Here is a 24,821-nt window from a genome sequence, read left to right as displayed (position 1 = left end):
GATATGATAAAAGGTTTTGTTTATATAAGTTGGACATGGAGGCATTTCAAGTCTATATCTTATTTAACAAGTTTGTAGGAGAGATTTTTTTTAAAGAATATAGAGACTCCTATGCCTTTAGTACCTACTTCTAATGCTCTGTACTTGTCTGAGTGATAGGCATTGAAGCCCTCCACTGATGGAGTGCTTTTACTCACTTTGCCTAGAAAATGCACTATAGGGGAGGGCATGGTTATAGGCAATATACAGAAGCCTTACTGGGAGAGGTGTCGGCCATCCCTGGCAAAGCATTTTATTTTAGACTGTTTACCAACCCTTCCCAGGTATATATATATATATATATATATATATATATATATATATATATATATATATATATATATATATACATATATATATATATATATACATATATATATATATATATATACACATATATATATATATATATATATACACACTGTGCCCTTAAAATGACACTAGACAATAAGTTATTTATTGAACTCAATTATTGTTTGATCATATTATGACATCATTCATGGTGATGGTAAAATACTGTTCAAGGTTAGGTTCATAATTGCCAGAGGGATATATTTCAAGGGCTCTGTCATGTCTCTTTTCATATAGTTCAGGGAGGTACATCTCAAGTCATTTCCATCCACATGTGAAGTGAATGTGTCATACATGCACTGGGGGTGCAGGGACTAGAGTGCTTTATGATGTAGCAAACTTTGTCACCTGATAGACAACTGAATGTGACCTTATCTTTATACAGACTGGTGAATGGTGCATTGGTGTGCTTCAAAATGGAATCATTCATGATGAAGGCATTGATATGTTTGGTGGTTTGCCTTATGAACTTTGGAACTAGCCTTCTAGATAGTACACTATGCACTTAAGCACCCTGGAAGACAAGAAGAAGAGTAATTTGAACTTTAACAGACTAAAGGGAAGAATCTTCCAGTATGAACTATTAGCTGCCAGCAGAATAAACAGAACTGATAAGATGAGATGTGATTGGGAGGAGAGACAATTTATAGTAATAGAAGTTAACACAAGATCAATACTGGTTGGCTGGGTGGGCACTCAGTATTATGGATCTAAGGAATACAATGGGAGGTATATAGTACTTAAATATCTTATACAACTGCCAATAGGAATAAAAGAAGAAAGAGAGGGAGTTTAATATTCAAATTACCATAAGAAGCAGAAAAATAGATGTTGGTTTGTTCAGTAATAAACTCCATAGAAAATCAATAGCTTTGACAAAAGGCTCAAATCCTTCCTGCCTTTTCTTTATTGAATTCTTGTATTCACCCCCCCCCCCCCATTTTTACCAAAAGGTCAATATAGGAGTTCTCTTTCATTGATTTTTATGCTATTTTTTCCTTTCCATTTCTGCTTAATTTATATCACTTTTTCATAGTTTTTGTTTTCTTTCATATTCCTTCTCTTCCACACTTTGTTTCTTTTTTCCTTCCCCAATCCACATATTATTTGTTTCAAATAGCAAATTTGCCAGTATTGTCTTTTTACCACACATTTTTTAAAACATAAAACAGATTTATTGATGCTAAGAAGAGCAATTTGTTTTATAAAATTCAAAATCCTCCCTTCTGTTTTTCAGTATAAGTTATTATTTTGTTGATGAGATTGAATCTTGTTCCTCACAAAAAAAATGACCAACAGTTCACTTTCCACGCAGCTTGGAAAAATATACATACTACCTACATATGCTACCACTCCTAAAATTTATGTGATTGACATATTTACTCTTTTCTTAGAGACAACTGAATCCCCCTAAACAAATCTACAGACATTCACATTTCTTTTAGAACTTATTTCTGTTGTTCTTTTACTGTTTTTTTTTTCCTTCCCAAACCTAATACATAGAACATTACATTTAATTGTAATCCTACTGTACCCAACATTTTAAGTTCCTGGCTATTAAAACCAAATTATCTGAATAAATTAACATTAAAGGTTCCTTAACTCCTTTCCTTAATCTTCTATCTACTATCTTCTAACTTTGGTCTATGTGTCCCTATAACTGCATTCATTACCATCACAAGCAGCTATGTATCCAATGTACAACTCAGTATTGCCCCTTTTCCTTGTATTACCTTTTTTACTACCCATCCGTTTAACCATTACAGACACTTCCAGGATTCACAAAGGTCGATTTTCCGTGCAAGAACTGTGTAAGAGCTCCTACATGGAAAATGGCAGCCGAGCGATCCAGGAAAGTGCAGTTTTCATGTGCATGAGTGGCCCTACACTGTTCTAGCATGGAAAACCTGCAAATATGCAAATCACCTCATTTGTGATCCACCAAGTTGCCAGGTTTCTGTGCTAGAACAGTGTCAGTGCGAAATGTATTTGGCTAGTAACCAAATACATTTCTGCATCTGACAAAATGGAGGCATGACAACTCGTGTAAAAGCATGTATTATGTTTAATACACATGCCAATGGCTGACCATTGGCATTAAAAACAGTTTTTTTTAAATTACACTTTTTTATTGGCCAGTCTTGGCTGTTTAAGCTTAGGGCAGCGGTGCACAAACAAGATTGTGCCGAAAATAAAAAAAATGAGAAAAGTCAATTTTAAGTTAATTCTACATTTTGCCATTATAGTAAATGGCATGCAGAATGTCAACAATACCAGAGAGCACTGGTTGTCAAGGGGAAAGGGTCAGTTTTAGTGCAATAACTAATGACCTACACATTGGGGTATGCAAATGAGGGGAGTTATACTGAATCACAAATTTCATCAAAGTGTCAGCTTGTACCTAACCGCGTAGGTGCAGCAACACAAGAGGGCAAGTGTAACAGCTGAATGACTTCATAAGGGGATGCATCATGCTTGCTGTAAGCTCATTGGAGCTCTGTGGCTCATTTTTGCCCTTAGCTAAGCACAGTTAAGGAAGGGGATGTGTCAGATGTGCCTGACCACTGTGTACATAGCCTAAACAGGTGTGCGTGCCATGCACCGGGTTTTAAGCATAAACAAAAAAAAAAAAAAAGAGGAAGTGGCAGCACTGTTTACATGTCAGCACTGGGTATGTGTGGTGTGCCTCGGGGCTTAAATAGGGAGGAACTGGGAAGAGGAAACAGCAGCAGGAAGGCATTCAAGGAGAACTAGCATAGCTGGCAGGTAGAATGTATTAGAATCAGCCAAATACACATGCAGCAGCCCAGCACACTACTATAAACTATGCAAACACCTTTCAGACTGGATGTAGGGGAAACAGCACTAGGAAGACAATACAGGAGAAAGGAGAACTAGCATAGATGGCAGGTGGAATGTATCAAAATCAGACAAATACACAAGCAGCAACCCAGCACACAACTATAAACTATTCAAACATCTTTCAGACTGAATTTATGGGTAACAACAGTAGGACGGCAATCCAGGAGAACTAGCATAGCTGTCAGGTGGAATGTATCAGAATCAGCCAAATACACATGCAGCATCCAAGCACACTACTATAAACTATGCAAACACCTTTCAGACTGTTTTTTGGGGAAACAGCACTAGGAAGGAAATCAAGGAGAACTAGCATAACTGGCAGGTGGAATGTATCAGAATCAACCACTTAGACATGCAGTAGCCCAGCACACTACTATAAAATATGCAAACACCCTACAGACTGTCTTTTCCCACAAACTCTACACCACTGGTGTACACAGATGGGGGATTTTTAACTTGCAAAACTAACTAAAAATGTTAGCAGCTGCTGCTGCTTTACTCATCAATATGTGCTAGAGACTGAGGGTGGTGAGGAGGAGAATGCTGACAACTGACACACAGTGAGGAGGAAGAGAAGAGTGTACAGACCCAGGGTAACCTACCAGAGCCTACATGAGCTGGAGATAGTGGAGTGCTATATGGTGGACAGGGACATTCTACACCAAATCATTGAGCTGCGCTAGGAATGCCTCAGACACAGAACTAATAGAGGGGAACCCATCCGAGTAGATACCAAGGTATATCTAGGCTTAAGGGGGTGTATCCATATTCATAAAGGATACCCACACCTCCAGGTTGGTGGCAACGCAAGAAGCTTCGGAAACCATCCAGGTGCAACTAACCATAGGCAAAACTGCTCTACAAATTGTAGCATGCTACAGGCCACCCTCTCAAACTCAGGAACCCCACACAGCCTTCCTGAAGACACTGGAGGGTATAAATGTATCTCCAAACACCATCATATTGGGTGACTTCAACTACCCGAATATAGACTGGGAACATTACTCAAGCCCTAACTTTCTAGCCCAACGGTTCCTGGAGTTCATAAATTCAAATGCCATGGAACAGCTAGTCACTGTTCCCACGAGAGGAGAAAATATACTAGATCTCATTGTCACAAACATGGGGACAAAATGCTCCACACGGAAGTATATCCCTCATTGATGAGATCTGATCATAAAGTAATTTCACTGTAAATCCACATCCGCCCCACCCCAAACAAAAAGACCATAGTGAAGAACTTCTCTAAAGCAAACTTCACACTACTCAAGACTGGTGTGGTATCCTTCAAGGCCCCTGAGCCAGAGGAAACCACAACCCAAGCTGCGGAAGCCCTTACAAATGCCTTCTATGAACACCTCCAGGACTGCATGGATCAGGCAATCCCAAATAAAACCAAGACTCTTTCCACAAAGGGCAAGCGTCCAGTCTGGTGGACCCCAGCCATTAACAAACTTTACAATAAGAGGAGAAAGCTATTACATGATAGAACAAAATCCATAAAAGGGAAGTCACCCTGATCATTATTAGTAAAAAAATCGAGCACTCATAAAATCAACTAAGGCCAATTTTGGGAGAAAAATTGCCATGGATTCAGAGGACAATCATAAGGCCTTTTTCAGCTATGTTAGGAACCTGGGTGGAAACTCCCAGATATGCTCAGAATTAGTCCAAAATGATACAAAAATCACTGAACCCACAGACATTGCCAACATACTGGCAGACAGGTTCAGTGCAAACTTCACCCCCCTCTCCCCCCCTAAAGGAGAGATAACTATCCCAGCCGAGTGTAGCCTCCCGGACATCTCAAATGCGCAGGAGAAAGCTGCTCTCTCTAAAGCTAAAAACACAGCATCAATGGGACCAGATGGTGTCCCCAGCTGTGTGCTACACAAGCTAAATGAGGAATTAAACCCGCACATAAAGCAGCTGTTTAATCTCAGCCTTACCACAGGATACGTGCCCAAGGAGTGGCGTACGGCAACTGTGGTCCCACTCCACAAAGGCGCGCCTCTCACGGACCCTGGTAATTACAGCCCCATAAGCTTAACAAGTCTAGTCTGCAAAGCTATGGAGAGGATCATAATGGAGCTCATAAACAAAGATATAGGGGACTTGCAGACATTGGACCCGACCCAGTTTGGCTTTGTCAAGGGAAGATCATGCCTTTTGAACTTGGTGACTTCTTGAAACAGTCAGCAAGGCCATTGATGAGGGAAAGGCAGTCCATACAGCCTACCTTGACCTTGCAAAGGCTTTCGACACAATACCCCACTCGGGTATTGTAGAAAAACTTACCAGCTTAAATGTAAACCCATATGTCACAAGATGGGTTGCAAACTGGCTTAAGGACAGAACCCACAGGGTTAGAGTTGCTGGCGCTGTGTCAGACTCCAAGCCGGTCACAAGTGGTGTCCCACAGGGCTCGGTCCTTGGCCCCTATTGTTTGGCATCTACTTCTCAGAAGTACAGGCCAACATGGGAGGACTTTGGCTGACAAAGTTTGCAGGCGACTGCAAACTGGGCACCATAGTGGAAAGTGCATCGGACACGGATATCCTTCAGAAGGGACTCACGGAAACAGATAGCTGGTGCCAGAGCCATGGCCTGAAGTTAAATGCCAAAAATGTATAGTCATACCCTTCGGGAAAAACAAGGTAACCCCAAGCTACCATATAGGTGGCAATCCACTAAGCACAGAAGAGGTTATCAGGGACCTGGGGACCCAGGTTGACAGTGGCCTTTCTTTTGACACTCACATTGCTAAAGTGGTTAGAAAGACCTTCTACATTGCCCACCTGATCATGAAGGGATTCAAATCCAGATCTAGTGAGGTCATTGTTCCCCTGTACTCTTCACTTATCAGACCAATGATCGAGTACAATGCCCCATTCGGGATGTATCTCACCCGACATCTGCAGCAATTGGAGAGACCCCAAAAGTTCCTCACCAAAAGGATAAAGGGACTCCAAAATCTGTCATATGCTGCCAGATTGAAGAAACTCCAGCTCTATTCAGTCGCATACCGTCTGCTCAGAGGTGACATGTGCCTGACATACAAGGCCATGTCCAACCCGAATTAAGGGATATGCTCCACCTCAAAAAATCCAAATCCACCAAAACCACTAGAGCAAGCGACTTAAACCTTAGCATGGATATAAATAGGGCGTGCTGGAGGGATAGATTTATCACTCAGAGACTCCCTATGCTGTGGAATAAAATCCCGGTCCATGTGAGGCAGAGCACCTCGCTGACTCTGTTCAAGAGAAATCTAGACCTGTGGATGGGAGATCGTAGGTTTACCCCGGGAATCATATCTGTGTCACTGCTGGACAGAGGCACAACAAACTAATGGGCACAGTATTTTTTCATATAAGGGGTGGCGTAAGCCACAAAAATTTGGGCTAGGCTTATAAATGCCTTAGGGCAGATAGCCTAGTATAAACCTATGAACCTATGAACCTAAGAATACTAGCCATAGGTACCTTCCAAAGACCAACTGGGGATATCATGAGGACCTCACAGGCATCCGCATCCAGGGTACTCCACTAGTTTCTGGATGCCATGACACCACATGCCAAAGAACACATTTATTTCCCCATCACCTGTGAGGCATTGACCAGAAGTATTTGTCTCTTCCACCATATAGCAGAATACCCTGAGGTAGTTGGTGCTATAGACTACACGCACATTCACATCAAGCCACTACCCTGTGAGCGGGGTAGGGTCTCCATAAACCACAAGGGCTTCTCCTCCATCAACTGCCAGATCATGTGCAATGCCCAGAGCATTATCATGAATGTGTGTGCTGGCAGGCCTGGAAGCTTTCATGACTGCCACATCTGGCATTGCACACAGCTCTATCAGGTGTTTGCCAGTGGTGACATCCCATATGTCCATCTAGTGGGGGATGCTGGCTATGTACTGGAGCCGTGGCTGATGACACCCATCAGAAATGCACACACACATATCCAAATAAGAACACCATGAGGCACACGCACAAACCAGGATCATTGTAGCATGTGTTTGTGATGCTAAAGTCACAGTTCCGCTGCCATGACATATCTGGTGGAGCCTTGCAGTACTCTCTAGCTACATGTACACAGATGTTCATAGTATGTGCCATGCTACACAATATAACCTGCAGAAACAGCTGCAGCATGAACAGCACTAGGCAGTGCCGCACAGCCCCCTACCATTGACAAGGCCAGCACAGGCACAGAGGGATTCAGAGGAGGAACATGCTGAGCCTGCCACTATAGGCAGAAGGAGGCATGCCCAGTATGCCCAGGCCTTAGCAAAGAGGCAAGTCATAGAACACACACTGACACTGTAGGGACCCAGGGACTGATACCTTTCTCTGACTCGCACATACTGTAAAAGGGATGCCAAACATGACATTACCTGTGCTTTACCATGTACAGGGAGTGTACTACATGCATCCAACATAGTCAGCCCTCCAGCACCGTCCTCAATACTGTCCTAGCAACAAGGTAAGTCACCCTTCCTATCAATTACTGAATGAAGTAGAATGTTCTCATAGTTGTATGTATGATATGGATGCAAGCAAGCAAGGGAACTGGGTGGCTGAATGGGATAGCAGCAGAAAGCTATATGGGACAGCAAGAAACTCACAACAAATACTGGTGTCAACATACTAGGCAGCACTACAGAAGGTGACAATCCCCACCGCAGTACATGTCATGGCCCAAATAACTGTGGGTGTCAATAGGTCACACACATGGATGTCAGTGAGGGTCACATACCCACCACCAGCCTCACCCAGCAGGATAGGTATCGATGACCATAAAGAAAGGCTGGGCTAAGGCCCCCAATGATGAACAGCCCCCCACCAGACCTACACAGGCATACTAAAACAAGTCTGGCAGTTGCATTCTAGTTCTGAAGGGTAAGAATTCTAAAACTGAGATTTATGCCATTAAGATCTAACATGTGTACTCTACTGATATGCCTCCTTTCTGCATGATAGGTCATAATACAATATGAAATGGAAGCCAATAGAGTAACCAAAACACCAGTACAGTATTGCAAATGTTAAAGTCTGCAGGTGTGCACCCCCACACAATCCCATGTAGAAATGCAGTAACAGATAGCCTGCAGCACTCTCAAAGGGCCTACAGTCCTCTGGCAAAGGCCCATGCCTCAGCCATAGTGCCAATGTATGGAATGTCATTGGGTCCCCACTAACAATCTAACACAGTAAACAGAAAACAAATGCAAGGTCATATTGACAAATGCCAGTAGCATGCCTCCTCATGTTCTACTGCAAGGACTGTGGATCAGGTCATAAACACTACTGGGATAAAGACCCAACTATAGGGATACCTCTGTGATATTGCTTACATAATGTTAGGAAGAAGAGAGAATAACAGAGGGGGAGTGTAGAAGCATGGATGTCATGGAGTGTGTGAAGTTTGAAACTCTAATGTCTGCCCATACTACTCCCTGACTGCAAACCCATGAATGATTAGCCACAAAACTGCTTGTAAACCACAGTGTGAAGGTAAACTGACCAGATATATGAGTCCTGCCTCTGGATAACCTGGATGGATCTGTAAAGCTGAGAGGTATGGCCCCAGCAGGATATGGCCATTCCGTGAAGTTGAGAAAAGCACAAGGAGGGGAACCCCAGCCATCATACTAACAAGGTGCTGGACCATTTACACAGAACCAGCAGTCTATTGTCTGTAGCTACCCCTCCACAATGACAGGTGTGTGCCAGGATGTGTAGTCTGTATGCCTCAGAATATTGGTCACAGCTGCATTCATCCTGTATTTCCCTGGTAAATAACTGTGAGCAAAGAATGATAACTGTCAGTAATTGATGACATGATACATCACAGTGTAAAACAGTACATATGCCAGAATATCTATGCTACAACCAAACTTGTCAGACAAGCAGCACAGACAGCAATAGTTACAGTATCCCCCGTATGTTATGCACGTGTCTCCATATTGGCAACCTATCTACAGATATCCTGCAGAAACAGTTTGCTAGGTGTAGCTGTAGCACACAAAACCCTGAACTGGAGTCCAACCCTCCCTGGAATGGATGCACACACTCAATATAGGAGGTCATACTGGGTATGCTCCTACACTTAGAGAAATGAAGCCTATGTCTCACAAAACAGTGGACTACAGACATCAGTTATTCGCAGCTGTCTGTGCACACACACCAAATTGTACACCAGTGATACTTTACACACACACATTGGATAGGAATACTCACACATATCTAAGGCCAACATAATATAATATCTCAAACATGCAGACACACACACAGACATGGGGAAGAGAAATACAGACAGCGACAGCGAGAATCCCATTATGAGGCCTTTCCCACCCAGTACACATCCCATTGGCCTATATCACATGATGTGCTGATGTCATTCACTTTAGAAATACCTTTGGTTATCCCCCAGCCCTATAGACTCTGTGGTGCTTGTGATAACTGTGTGACACTAGAGTCCAAATGAGTATCCATGTAGCAGTTGTAATCTCAGTCCTGTCAAATGTTAAGTTGCGTGTGAGTGTGTGTGTTTCTAGATGAATGTGGGTGAGGCCATTCACACACACTAAACTTCCTTTACCCCTCCTTCAGCACTGCTGCTGATGTCACTCACCTTCAAAGATACATATGGACAGCTCTCCAGTATGCAAGCCCCGTGGTGCTTGTGATAATTTTATAATACTACAGTGTAACTAACTAATTGGGTAGGAGTTCTAAGCCTTGTCCTGGCAACTGTGAAAATGTGTGTGTTTGTGTGAGAGAGTGTGTGTGTGTCATTGTAGACACCTAATTTTGTGGTCATTCACACTTACTTCACTTCCCTTACCCCTCCTTTAGCACAGCTCCTGATGTTACCTTCAAAGATACCTTTAGACAACACTCCAGCATATAAGCTCCGTGGTGCTTGTGATAACTGCCTAGTACTACAATGTAGTAAACAAGTTAGGTAGGAGTTCTACTCCTGGTCCTGGCAACTGTGAAAATGTGTGCCGGTCTTTGTAGACACCTGATTTTGTTTCACACTTACTACACTTCCCTTAGCCCTCCTTTAGCACTGCTGTTGATGTCACTCACCTTAGATGTATGTTTGGACAATGTTTGACCTATAATCTCTGTAGCACATATGGAACACTGTTGTAGCAATAACTACATATGTAGGGGTTTGAATCTCATTCCTGGCAAGTGTTTGTGTGTACATGTATCTACATATATATATCCGTACCTTAAAGATTTTGGCCACATTTACACCCAGTACACTTCTGAGTGCCTGACTTTAGCAGTCCTGCAGATAAATTCACCTTAGAAGTACCTGTTGGAAAACCTAAAGCATGTAAGGTCAGTGGTTCATGTGGTAAATGTGTAACATAATGGGCAGAAAACATAGTTCGAGGTTTGAACCTTACTCCTGGCAAATGTAAATGTGTGTGTAGGGTAACACATTTTGTGAAATCCCTCACCCACTACATCACCCAATGCCAGTATTTTCAAGGATTGGTGATATTCCTCACCTTAGAAGTACCTTGGGACAACATCCGTCTTGTAAGCTCTGTGGTGTGTGCGATAAATACATAACACTGTAGTAGCAGTGCATAGCTAGTTAGGGGTTTGAAACTCAGCACTGGCAAGTGTATTAGTATCCTGTGTGGGTGTTGGTGTGATTGTGTAATAACAGGATCCATTGGGGTGTGAGCTTTGCTAAATTATTATATTGAGGTCCTAGTATATGTCCCAATGTCCACATTACAAGGCCAACAGTTGTCAAACACCATAGAGGTTGGTGTAGACAATCCACAGCCCTAAATGTCTAGTGCCATGTGCAATGACTGTGTGACAGTATAGTTTAGTGAACAATATAGGCAACCCTTCTAATACTCAGAGACCTCTCTCCACCCACAGATCATACACAAACACACTTGGCTAGGCAGCAACCACTATATCGGTAGTTCTCCTGCAAATTGCCTCACAGATAGTACCCATGTTATGATTGCAGTGGACTACATGCCTGTCGACCACAACAGTGCCACTAACATCAGAAAGTACTTTGATGTGTTACATCTCCTGACTGAGTGTGTGTTATCCAGCAAGTAAAAGGACATAGCACCCTGTTTCATCACCTCAGTAGCAAAGTCAATGTGTACAGTGGCCCTTTTGTGATGTACACCACTGGACACCTGCAACAATTGTAGAGGCTGCAAATGTTCCCCACAAAGATAATACCAGGTCTTACACACATGCCCTGTATGGGCAGTCTCCTATAACTCCAATGAATCCCTGTATCATATTGTCTATGTAGGTATAACCACTGCCTGAGTTACACAGCCATGTCTCACCAAACTGGGTCAGGAATGTTACATCAAAAGATCCCAATCTGTCCAAAATACATGCCCCAGATACCTCAAGCATATGTTCACACCCCAAAGGACATGCTTGTGGGATAGCAGAAAACAGACACACACACACACACACACACACACACACACACACACACACACACACACACACACACACACACACACACACACACACACACACACACACACACACACACACACACACACACACACACAGCTTTGCAGTGGTGAGATCCATTGGTTAATAGCTTCAAAGGTGTGTAGTAGGTGAATGGCCATGAAGGCTCTACAAGGTTAGCCCAAGGATATACCCTGTCATCGGGCCACATGAAAACAGTTCTCAGTGTGGCTAATGAGTATACTCACTGGAGTGATCCCCAGGGGTGGGTATTGTATTCCCAATCCACTCATCCAGAAGTGTATTGTGGATGGGCAGTGATGTGCATTACTTCACAAGTATGTGATTTGTATTCCATACCATGGACAGTGTCTGTGGTGTCAACCTATACCACAAGCATAAATAAACAAACAAATTATTCTCCAAGCAGTCCACAGCAGATGTAAAACACAAGTTTTAATGACAGAATAAAATACAGATAAGTGCTTTTGCAGTAAGCTTTATCAGATCTAAAATGCATTTCAAAGTTACAATCTTAAAAGTGCAGAAACAGTCACAACCAACAAATCAGATCAAAGTGCATCCAGTATTATTAGCTGCCATATTAACTACACAAATGCATGTTTAAAGCTACAAACACTCTACATCACATGAAACCATATATGGTGTACAAAATTAAAATAGATGTAAGTATAAACATCTCAAAGAACATATATATGCAGAAAATACAAGATACTGAATAAAATATATCAAAAAATAATGTATCAGGGAAATGTGCATACAGCTTACTTCTTTTTCAAAGGTCTTGCTCTTAAAAAAATAAGTTCTGCCTGATAAGTTGTGTTCACAAGGTCTCCCTTGTTGATATTATCATAAATTAATTCTAGTGCTACAAACCTAAAAAAATGTTCCATGCCTGTATTTATCATATGTTATGCCAGTGCACTATAGCTCATACCCCTACATGCACAGTATAAGTGTGTGTGTGTGTGTGTGTGCGTGTGTGTGTGTGTGTGTGTGTGTGTGTGTGTGTGTGTGTGTGTGTGTGTGTGTGTGTGTGTGTGTGTGTGTGTGCGTGTGCAGACACACCATGTGGCTGCCCGACACTGATGTTTTCTTGGCAGGGTGTACAGTTCACCACCTCTGACCACGGACACGAAAATTCGATATACCAAGGGTATCAGGGGCACCACCATTGACAAGACAGAGATAGTACTGCTCCCTGATGGTGACATATGTCTGTTGGATCTGTGACCCTGTTGCGACCATCCAGGGCAACATGTCCATGGCCTGCCACATCTTTGTGTGGATATCACACCACCCTCACTAGTGCTGTTGTTACTGGCCATATGGGAGCGTGATGGTGCATGGCCATGTGCATGCCCAGATGATCGTGGTTCTGAGCTACCTTCACGTGGCTGCTGCCTCCCGTCTGCCATACAATCAAGCACAGATACTCCACGGTGGAGTAGTGCCATGACCTGGCCCCACCGTCTATCTGTAATCTCATTGCCCTCATGCATGGCTGCAATGAGATTGTGAAAATCACCACGGGCACCAGGGAGATGTTCTTCCACCAGCCTGCGCACTTGTCTGGTGTTATGTTCATTACGTGCTTATGCATCCATTACGGACCAAAACATGTGCCTGGTTACTACAGCAGTGGCACTTCCAACATGGGCTGGACAGGCAGCCATTCTCCTCCGAGGACCCCTGCCTGTCTGCTTGTGTGGGATTTAGCCAGTATTCTGACCATGGCCAGTGCCTGGATGCTCGCTTGCCATAGTCACCACATTTGCATGTTCTGTGCCAGCACCCAGCTGTCCTTCTATTATGGCCACTGGTGACGGGGAATGGGTGGGCATTGTGGCTGTGTGCAGGGATGGGGCTGATGTAGGTGGGATGCCAACTGATGACACAGCTGCAGCCTCCGACAACCCCAGCTGTGCCTCACTATGGGTATCATCATGGTCAGAGTCACCAAACAAAGTAATATCACTTACCCAGCGGGAGGGACTGTGACCACCATGGCCACCTGTGAGAAAAAGACAAGATATGTACATTACTATCGGCACTATAAAGTTTGGAGGCGCACTCACTCACACTCTACACTCACACACTCTCTCACACACACTCTCTCACACACACACTCTCTCACATACACACACTCACACACACTCTCATACTCTCACACTCTCACGCACTCAGTCACACACACACACACACACACACACACACACACACACACACACACACACACACACACACACAAACATGTGAGGTGTCCCAGAGGCAATCCACAGACCTCACATTAGGCAACAGATTACAATCATGACACACACACACAGACTGAAACAGACACACTCTGGACCTGTCTTCAACATCATGCAGTGCATACCTTTCAATTTACTGTAAATACAAATTTACACCACTTGGATATGTCAGTGTTTTTATTTGGTGGTGAGCCTTCACCTACAACACACTGCACCCATGTAAACATTACTGCTGTTCATCTGTATAGCACTATGGCCAAACCTACAGAACATACCTACAAACTATACAGAGTTTTCATGGATATCTGCATATGTGATTCATCATTCCTATCTGCTGCTCATACCTCCTATGTGTGTCTGATACATTACTGGTTGGTCCAGTGGATTGGTGACCCTACTTAATGTCATACTGTGATATGAAGATGGCATAAACTGCAGTACATGTATGTGAAAACAAGGGCAGTTACTGGAACAACTTCCCAAGCTTACAGTGGATATAGTTAGTGTACAAACCCTTTTTAACATGCAATGATTTTGTGACAGATCACATGAGACACAAGTGATATTGCCATAACATTTCCACCATTTCATATGACATATAACCTGTGCACTCCGATTGAAGAACATACACATCAGGTGGGGTTCCCATATCATACATGATATGACTACAATAGGGAATAACTGCATAGGAGTGCACACCTGTGAACTAATACTTTGGTAAAGCAGCTATTCATCTCATTGCAGCATCCATTAATCTTAAGAAAGTGTGTATCAGCATGGCACATCTTGACATGTCAATGTTTGCTCACTCTCCCTTGTAGAACACCTCCAAATCTTTCAGATTGCAAAGCTATCCCCCTGTGCACAGTGCTCGTCAGTTCAGCACACAGATTGTGTATTTTATTTAGGTGTGGACTCAGGCTTGGCCACTGCAGACTGTTGATTGTGTTCTTGTGAAGCCATACTTTTGCCCAGTGGATGTAAGGTGTGGGCCATTGCTGTGTGCACTGTTGAAATACCTCCTCATACACAAATATGTGTCAGACACCAGGATTATAGCCACAAGGGACTGGTGTTTGAAGCTGGTCATCATACACTCCAAATTGGCTACAGCCCCAGTACAACATTGTGAACAGTATACTTACAGCAGGACACTGCCATCAGCCTGCTTCACTATGTGGGTAGTGTGCTTCTGCTGTTCTGCAGTGGTTTTATATGTCCAAAATGACATGACCACATTATGAACAAAGACAGTTTAAGATCAGTCTCATAACAACTTAACACATTTACACGCATGCTTTTTGAAAAGCTGAGGTATTGTTGTCAAGAAGTTACCCAGGACTGGATGTTATTTTTTGTGAGGAACAGCTACCATCTTCCAAACACACCATATAGACAAGACATGCGAAGACCAAATAAGATTGTTCTCACATGTAGTATACACACACAGTACTTGCCAGAGATGTCTGTCACTCCTTTGGTGTTGCTGTATGGCTCCTGGCAGCCTCCCTGGACATTGTTGGTATTGTATCCTCCACATACATGTAGGGATGTCCACTGCTTCACAATGTCACTGTTGCACCATATCTGGAACATCTTTTGATGACTATCTGCACTGTGTTCCATGGCATATGCAATGCTGTGGGTATGTTTCTGTAGCCTTCTCCAGGCTGATACCTTTCTAACATGTGATCCCTTTGCAGCAGGTTAAGCTGTATGTGAACCATGGCTTTTGCTGTAGCAGGCAACTGTGGGTCTATGTTGGGATATCCTTGGTATGTGAGCTGAGTGTTATTTGCAGTTAATCCAAGAGTCCATAATTGATGGCAGATGTGTATCCAATATGATGTACTGCTGTGATTTTGTCATGTGGTACTGCACCACAGTATAAGCTTCATCCTGTGTACACATATGCATCTAGTTTCTTGGACAATTTCCATGTCACATACTTGTTCCACTAACAGATTTGTTTGTATGTCAATTGCATGGTAGAGATTATAGGTCACTGGACAGGTTGGATATATGTTTGGTATTCTGTAGTGTGCTCACATTGTCATATATCAAAAATATCTTGTCATTCTAACAGGTGTGTACACCCTTCATATGCACTGTATAAGAGCAATGTCTACAATATGTCCCTATTCCTTGCCCTTTGTCCCCGCATTTTGCCAATCTTTATCCAGATGTCCTGCAAAGACAGGTTTGTGAGGTAGGTATGCTACAGATATATGACATCACATGCAAACAGGCCCCTGTGATATCCACTCTGATATTAGGTGGTGAACCCCAATACAAGTAATCATGCAGATATTGCCAGATGGTTGTGTGTAACACCTTAACATGCCTGGGGTACTGGTGAGCCAAAACAGTAAAATCTCATACTCACCGGCTTCAGGCTGCTGTACCTCATGCAGAGTCGAGGGACTTAGGTAGTAAGGAGGGAGAGGTATTGTTAGCTGAGTCACAATATGCAATTAATGCTACATTTATGCACAGATACAGTATAAACTATGATGTTGCACAATTAACTGTCCTTCAACATAGATGTGCACTTGTGTGCATAACTAAACCCCACCCACTGATTTTATTAATTTATCTTTTCCACAGTTTGTTTTCCAGGATAGTCCATTGGTCCAAGAAGAGCCTGCTTTCTATGGGTCTATATTATAACACTGAACATTCAAAATGTCGAGTGTTCTAATATCAAACGTCACGAATCGAAAATTCAGAACATCGAACATTCAGAACAGCAAATTTTTTCCTAGAGAAAAAAATCGCTGTTCCAAAACACATACACACAACACAAGCACACCAAACAAACAGCAATCCACACACATACACCTAAACTCTTACACCTAACCCTACACTAAACTATACATACACCACTAACTATCCACTTACCTTACCCAAACCCTAACCCTAAGGTCCATCATTATCGCACAGTCACCTCACCTGCGCTCTAACCCTAACTCACCTACCCCGCCCTAACCCTCACGTCCACACAATAGCACACTCACCTGACTCGTGCCCTAACCCTAACTTGCCTAACCCACCCTAACCCTCATGTCCACATAATCGCACACTTACCTGAACCCGACTCGTAACTTTCCACCACAGCACTAAAAATACCGAAGCAACAGAAACGGACAACCAAATTGTTTCCCTAGTAAAAAATTTGGTTTTCTGTTTCTTCATTCGCTGAAAATGGGTCAATATTAGAGCACTCAACATTTTCTGATATAGACCCCTTTCTATGGCATCCCATGGAGAAAATCTCCATGAACAACAACATAATATGAAGACAATGCATTTACTGTCATGCAATAGTATTGAAGAACAATGGTATTACATAACATTATAAAAAATCTACAATTGCAGTGAAAATATGGTTACAAATGTAAAAGGTAAGATTACACACATATATAGGTCAGCTAGAATAAGAAAACCCCATTGGTGCATATTTCTGTTACATTTGTTAGAATGTGAAATAACACAGGGTTGACATTACAGTTTTACATGAAATCTTAGCAGAGTTAAAGTAGGATGTGTGATGAGAGGTGAAATTGTTGAATTAAGAATGGTGGGACAATAACAAAAAAGAAAAAAAAAGTAGAGCAAGAGTACGAGTAAATGAGAAAAATGAAGATGGTGGTAGTCAGAGAAACTCAGTATGATGAAGAGAAGATAGAAGTAAAAGAGTGTGAGAAATGGGGAAACATGTGTGATGAGAGCAGGAACATTCCCAGAGGCTTTTGAGATGGGAATGAAGCAAGGTATTAAAGGTAGAGTGGTTGTCTGTAGTACCAATAAGAGGTGGCAGGGATTTCCAGAGGTGAGCTAGGGAAAAGGATAGTAGGTGTCTACCTGGAGGATGAGCAGGCTTGTGCAGTTAATGAAAATTCTGGTTATTGGATCTTAGAAGTCTGTTGGGTATCTGAATTTTGAAGGAGGCGACAAGGGAGGGGCAAATAGAGGGATTAAAGATGAGTTAATGGGCATGAGTAAGTTGAATGTAGGTAAGATAGTTGGGAAGTTCAAGCAAAATTAGTTTGTGTAGGGCATTGCAGTGGTGGTATTTGGATATATAGCTAGTAGCAAACTTAGACATTTTCTGATAACAGGAGGATAGCTTTGTTTTTAGAGAAGATTGAAGGTTGGTAAGAAGTGGGGCACCATATAAGAGACAATGAATGAGGAAGGTGTTAGACAGTATCATTTTAGTAGTGGGAGCGATATAGTGGCTATGATGGTAGTATTTTTCCCTGACATATGCATCTCAAGACTCTATAGAACACAGTTGTAATGCAATCTCAGTACATTGATGTGCACTTTTGGCTTACCTGGATGCTCCCCGCCTGTTGCCTGGGTGCCACCCACCTCTACGACTGACCCCACTTCAGTAGTGGAATGGTCCCTCGCTACAGCAGCAGCAGCCTGTTGCTGGGCATGCTGAATTGGGTCGCTTGCTCTATGACGTACCTGATAGTACGCACGGCCACAGTGGCCCAAGTTTTTCACAGTTTGGACAATTTCATCCCACAGTGCAGTCCGCTCCCACTGGTTTTGGTGAAAAAAGGATGTTATACTTCTGCAGGATGGTCTCAGTTATGGCCCAAGTCTCCTGCTCATTGTAGTCGAGCTGCGTTGGCATAGCACCTGGAAGATATAAACATGGAAACACATCACAGGACCTCAGACATTGCACAGACTTCTTTACAGAGACACCACATGACTAATTATCAACAGTGTACACTATATACAAACACATGAGACGCAGCACTGAATGAACATGCATTGTACTCCTGGTCCTGTTGTGTCATATTCCCCTCTATTAGGGCCAGTGCATTTCATAAACCACCATTCATATTTGTGTAGAAGGGTGACAGTGTCTGTGTTCCTTGCAGATGGGCTGTCAAAGATGTTCAGGCTTGGATTGCATACAGTATGTAATGTCTGAGTTTGTGCAGGATGCAGACTGGAATGTTATCAGCCCCCAAGGTGACTTGCTATTTTTACGTTTAAGTGGGCGGTTTGCATCTTGTCCATGATGATGAGGATAGTGGTGCATGTGGTGTACATATCCACCTATACTAATGTTGAGCCAGGGTGGTGATGTTTGGCCTAAACGTATCTGCAGCAGGTTGGCTGTAGCAATGGTGTGTGTGTGTATGTGCTGTGATTGACTTCCATTACAGGGCGGTCTGGGTTGTGGCCTACGAGACCCAAATATGTGAAGATGGCCTTCTGGTTGCCCTCAGTAGATGTGTCCAATTTATACTCATAGTCAGCCTTACAGTAATCCACCTGTAGTAGGCATGGACACAAGGTCATACACTTGAACAACTCTCTATTTCCTATATGATACTGCTGCTTATGGCAGTACCCATGTCTGTGTCAGGGCAATGCAACAGCCATTAGCTGTGGAAGTGTAACTCTTTTGGATGTACACACATTGACATTACACACGTGTACAACATGTACAGCTCAGTTACATGCTGTTTTGCATCCCATGTCAGGTGTTATGAGGCAGCCAGGAACACCTACCCATACATGCATACATCTGCACAGGTAACAACTGCTATACATTTCTGTTCTAAGTCAGTATGGCACACTGTCATAACACTTTCGTTGCTCAGTTATTTCTGTAAACCTGGTAGGGGGCAACATGTGGATGATGCCATAAATACATGGAGGGCTATGGACCAACATTAGTGACACTTTCTTCACATTGCTGTAACACACGTACATCATTTGATATTTTGGTAGCCTTTGCATTCACACTCATACCCTGGAGGATGTATATATGTATATATTATGAGAATAATGATGGTGTGCACAGCTGTAAACACTACAGAGGGATAACATTGATTAGTCACAGCATGAGGTAATGGTAATGGGTGAAGGAAGCTAGGTTAAGAAGGGTGGTGAGGATTACTGATCAGCAGTATGGTTTAGTGCCAGGAAAGATCAGTACAGATGTGATGTTTACTATGAAAGTGTTGATGGAGACATTCAGACGAGTTCAGAAGTAGCTGCATTGTGTCTTTGGGGACTTACAGACAGCATATGACAGGATGCCTAGAGGGGAGTTGTGGTATTGTATGAGGAGGTCAGGAGTGACAGAGGAATCTGTAAGAATGCTACAGGATATGTAAAAGGCTACTGTGATGGCAGTGAGTTCTGGTTTGGGAGTGACAGGTGCATTTAAGGTGGAGGTGAAAGTACATCAGGGAGCAGCTGTGAGTCCTTTTTCATGTGCAGTGGTGATTGAAAGCTTGACAGACATGATCAGACAGGGGTCCTTGTTGACTGTGCTGTTTGCAGATGACATTGTATTCTGTAGTGAGAGTAGGGAGCAGGTTGAGGAGACCCTGGAGAGGTTGACGTATGGTATAGAGAAGGGAGAAATGTTGGTCAGCATGACTAAGACAGAATATATGTGTGCGAATGGAAGGGAGGATGGAGGAGTGTTGAGGATGCAGAGAGTACAGTTTGCAAAGGTGGGTGAATGTAAATACTTGGGAAAAACAGTTCAGAGTAATGGGAGTGTGGGGGAGAGGTAAAGAAGACAGTGCAGGCAGGTTGCAGGTGGTGGAGAGGTGTGATTTGTGACAGACAAGTACCATTAAGAGTGACAGTGAAGGTCTACAAGAGGGTGGGTAGCCCAGATGCATTATATGTGTTGTAGACAGTGGCAGTGAAAAATAAGGCAAGAGTCAGAGATGGATGTGGCAGAGTTTATGGCATTAAGATTTGCACTGGATGTGATGAGGGTGTACAGGAGTAGGAACATGTATGTTAGGTGGTCAGCCCAGGTTAGATGGCTTGGGGCCAAAAGCAGAGAGTGGCAGGATTATGTTTGTTTTGACATGTGAAGAGTAGGTATGCTGAGTATATTTGTGAAAGCATGAGGCTGCTGGGTAAGAGGAAATGGGGAAGGCCTGAGATAAGGTGTATGTATGTGTTGATAGCAGACATACAGCTGGTTGGTGTGAAAAAGCAAGATGCAGAGGGCTGGAAGACATGCAGTCAGACGATTTGCTGTGGTGACCCCTAACGGGAACAGCCAAATGAAATGTAAGGAGATGTTGTAATGTCAGTGTTCACAGGTTGCCAGTTCTTTGCCAGACATAACACAACTGTTTTAGTACATAACTACAAACCTGAGGTACACATATGGACATTGTGCATAACACTGGACAGTTGAATGGTATGAGCTCATTATATCATATGCAGTTCAACACACACAGCTGCAACAGTATTTCACTATGGAAATACCCTGTACAGGTCCCTCACATTCCTGACAGAGACATGTATATCATACTAGTACTCGCAATTAACATATGGATATCCCAGTAGCTGGCCTAGGAGTGTCACAGTCAGTATTGTTCAAACCACACTCGAGTAGTAGTCATATGTGACTGACTCAGGGATGTAAGCTGTGTTCTATGTCACTACAGACAGACACAGATGCTATGGCCATAGGTTCTGATCAGCAGTATATCAGTACAGCAAGTGTTGTTGGGAAATATTTGTTGAAATTCCTATTTACCTCTTTTATATACCCCATTTTTATTCCATTACATGATTCCTTGTTTCACATACCTTTTTTTGCCTGTTTCATTTGCTGTATTTCACAGGTAGACAGGTGTGTGTGTCACATATTTTTTTTAGTGTGGTTGTGATGGTCTTGCTTTTTGTTTATTTTCTTTCTTTCTTTCTTTCTTTCTTTCTTTCTTTCTCTCTGTCTCTCTCTCTCTCTCTTTGGTAGATGTATAAAAATGCATATGTTTTCATAGGCAGCAGCTTGACTTTTATAGGTAATGTTCATGGTCAGTTGATGGCCTGTCCATGAATTGGAGTCCCCCACTTGCTAATTACATGTGCAACAGCTGTGGTATCATTCCTATAGCCAATTGTATGGAGACACACTCCTATAACTAAGCACTCCATGTGGGTGTTTTCCTTCACTGTGAGCAGGACTTTATGTGGGTGTCTGACAAACAGCATCACATAGGGTAGAGTTGGAAATGCCTCTTACAAGAAACAGTGCGGAGAAAGCCCAACAAACTGGAGGAGGATGTTCCAGACATGGGGACAGAATGCAAATATTGCTATTATACATTTGGAGTGATGTTAGGTTAACAGGGTTTGTGTGGATATGGTTGTTCCGCATGGTTTAAAGTCGGACATGACAGTGTTATCTGGATGAGAAAACTCTCACCTGTAGGGCTATCTGCAGACTGACCAGAGTTTGGAGTCTTAGATTTGGTGTGTTGCTCACACATTTTTTGTCTTTATAAATTCAGTAGAATACTCTGAGGACTGCAGTCAGTAAATAGTAACATCTGTGTGTGTTTCTAAATTCATATCCCTCAGAAGAGATATGTTACAACAAACCCTGTTACACCAGCAATTTTCTCAGTTTATAACAGCAATATGTCAATGATGGCCCTGTGTTTATGCCTCTGTCCCCAAGTCTGTTACCCTTTGTCCATATGTCATACAGTAAGAGGTGGATATGTACGGTATATCACTATTTACTGACATCATTCCTGATATCAACCCAGTGATATATCAGACTGCCAGACATGTTATGTATAGGAAGCCTTATATTTGAGGACAAAACCTGGACATTCTGTTGCAGTCTGTACAGTAGTGAGTACAGTAGTGAGGTCTGAGTACCTATGGCGATTGTTGACAGATTGTCAGTATTGCGTAGCAGTGTACTGTGAAAATATTATTTGGCCTGTGTACAGAGTGGGATAGATGTCAGTGTTCTTGGTCCTTTTCTATCTGACGTTGCATGCTGCTCCAGTTTCTGGTACCCTATTAGCTTATATGTTTGTAGGGCCAGACTGAGACATGTCCCATACCACAGTCAGGTATCAGACTATACTGTGAATTGGGCCAGTATATGTAGGGGTAGTGTGTGAGTGTCAAACATGATGATGGGTTTTGTTCACACAGTCCATATACTGTACTATTAATTAGGCTTACCATTATGTGACTGTGACTTTGTTGAGCTTGGTTGTGGGTATGCACTTTCACACTGGAGTCTGTTACTCTGTGATGTTACATCCCTGTGGTGCCTGATATATTTGCAATTACATGAGTATTACCCAATAGGAAAACTGGGTTAGTGTTGTGGCAGTCTGCCTGTAGTTTAGACAGTGCTTGGTGACATGTCTAGCAGCTTAGTGTATTTTCCCTAGTGTGATGTTATGTCCAGATATTTGTCAGATGTACTGTTGCCTGGCCACCATAAGTGCTGTGTATTTCTGATAAAGCAGTGGGATGCTGTGAAGATGTATGTCACTAACTAGTGTGAAGTATGTGGGCTTGGGACTTGTGCTCCTCCAGTTAATATATGTTAGGACAGATAGGAGGGTGCAATTGCATCAACTGTGTGAGCTTATCTACTCCAGTATTTGGGATATATCCCCATTTTCATGACTTTAAACACCCCCTTTGTCAGGCTTGGGCCACATTTCTTGCACTAAGGAGTTCTGTGTATACCTCTTAACTGACCAGATTGTTTCAGACTGTCCAGGTTTATTGCTAATATTTCTGCTGTATTCCACAAAATCATTACTGTGATTTGTGTGGTACTTCACTATGATGATTTTATGATGTCTGTCAGTAACTGATGGAGTACATTTCAGTTTCAGAACTGCCCTCCTTCAGAACATGTATGCTGACACAGACCCCGTTACTGTCGCAACATTCTACATTTATAACAGCAATACTTATATTATATCCCCTTGCACTCAGAGGTTGAGAGTTATGGTGCTGAGGTATGACTCCACTACATCTTATGGGCATATTTTATATATATCTACATATGTATATATATATATATATATATATATATATATATATATATATATATATATATATATATATATATAATTTTATGCATAGATATAAATGTTGTATATTCCTTCTCAGATATATTTCACCATATTTATCTGATATGTGTATATTTAGATATAAAAACACGACTAATTCCACAGCATTTTCACTAACAAGTAGTAAAAAATTGTAGCACTCAAAGTAGTTTTTCACTACTATTCAGTATGTGAACTGAATGATATATTTGAAAAAGCAACAGATATTCTTACAGTTCAGATGACTTAGTGGTTAAATGCTGTGACTGTAGTGTACAGGGTCCTGGGTTCAAGATCTGCAAGGACTATTTATTTTGTTGCTGGGCAGAAGAAGGACTGATGGAGACAGGGTGATTAAGGTGCTTTAAAGCGGCTTTAAGTGGGTTTGGGCAGCTTTACATGAAGCTAAGCGGTGCTAACATATGGTTAAATTAATATGCACTTACACCATGTAGGTTTTGCTTACCAGTGCGCAAATCTGCTTAGCATTTACATTTAAGCAATGCTTGAACCTGCTAAGCATAGATCAGCCCTGATAACCAGTGATCACATTCCAGTTTGATAAAATAGCAGGGTTATGACATCTTTAATACGCATATTTAATTACATGTCCATAACATGCTTTTTGTGCTGTCATTACAGTAGCAAGGGGTGTGAGTATACTGTATGGGACACCTGAGTATACATGGGTAGTACCACAATCTTTTCTCTTTGTATTTGTTTCATACATGGGTAGTATCCCTGGTTATATGCAGTCACACTTGCATGTATTGTAGCATTACATTACTACTTTTAACAGTGCTTTTCCAAGTAAGAGTAGATTGGAGATTGTAGTACTGGAACCATACACCTCTGCATTCAAAGCTGGACTCTGAGTACTGACTATTATGTTCTTGGTGTTTGAGC

This window comes from Protopterus annectens, chromosome 3.part1 (genome assembly GCF_019279795.1).
Source record: "Protopterus annectens isolate FY-2018-M chromosome 3.part1, PAN1.0, whole genome shotgun sequence".
NCBI classification, from domain to species: domain Eukaryota; kingdom Metazoa; phylum Chordata; order Ceratodontiformes; family Protopteridae; genus Protopterus; species Protopterus annectens.
Note: the sequence above shows the minus strand (reverse complement) of the source record.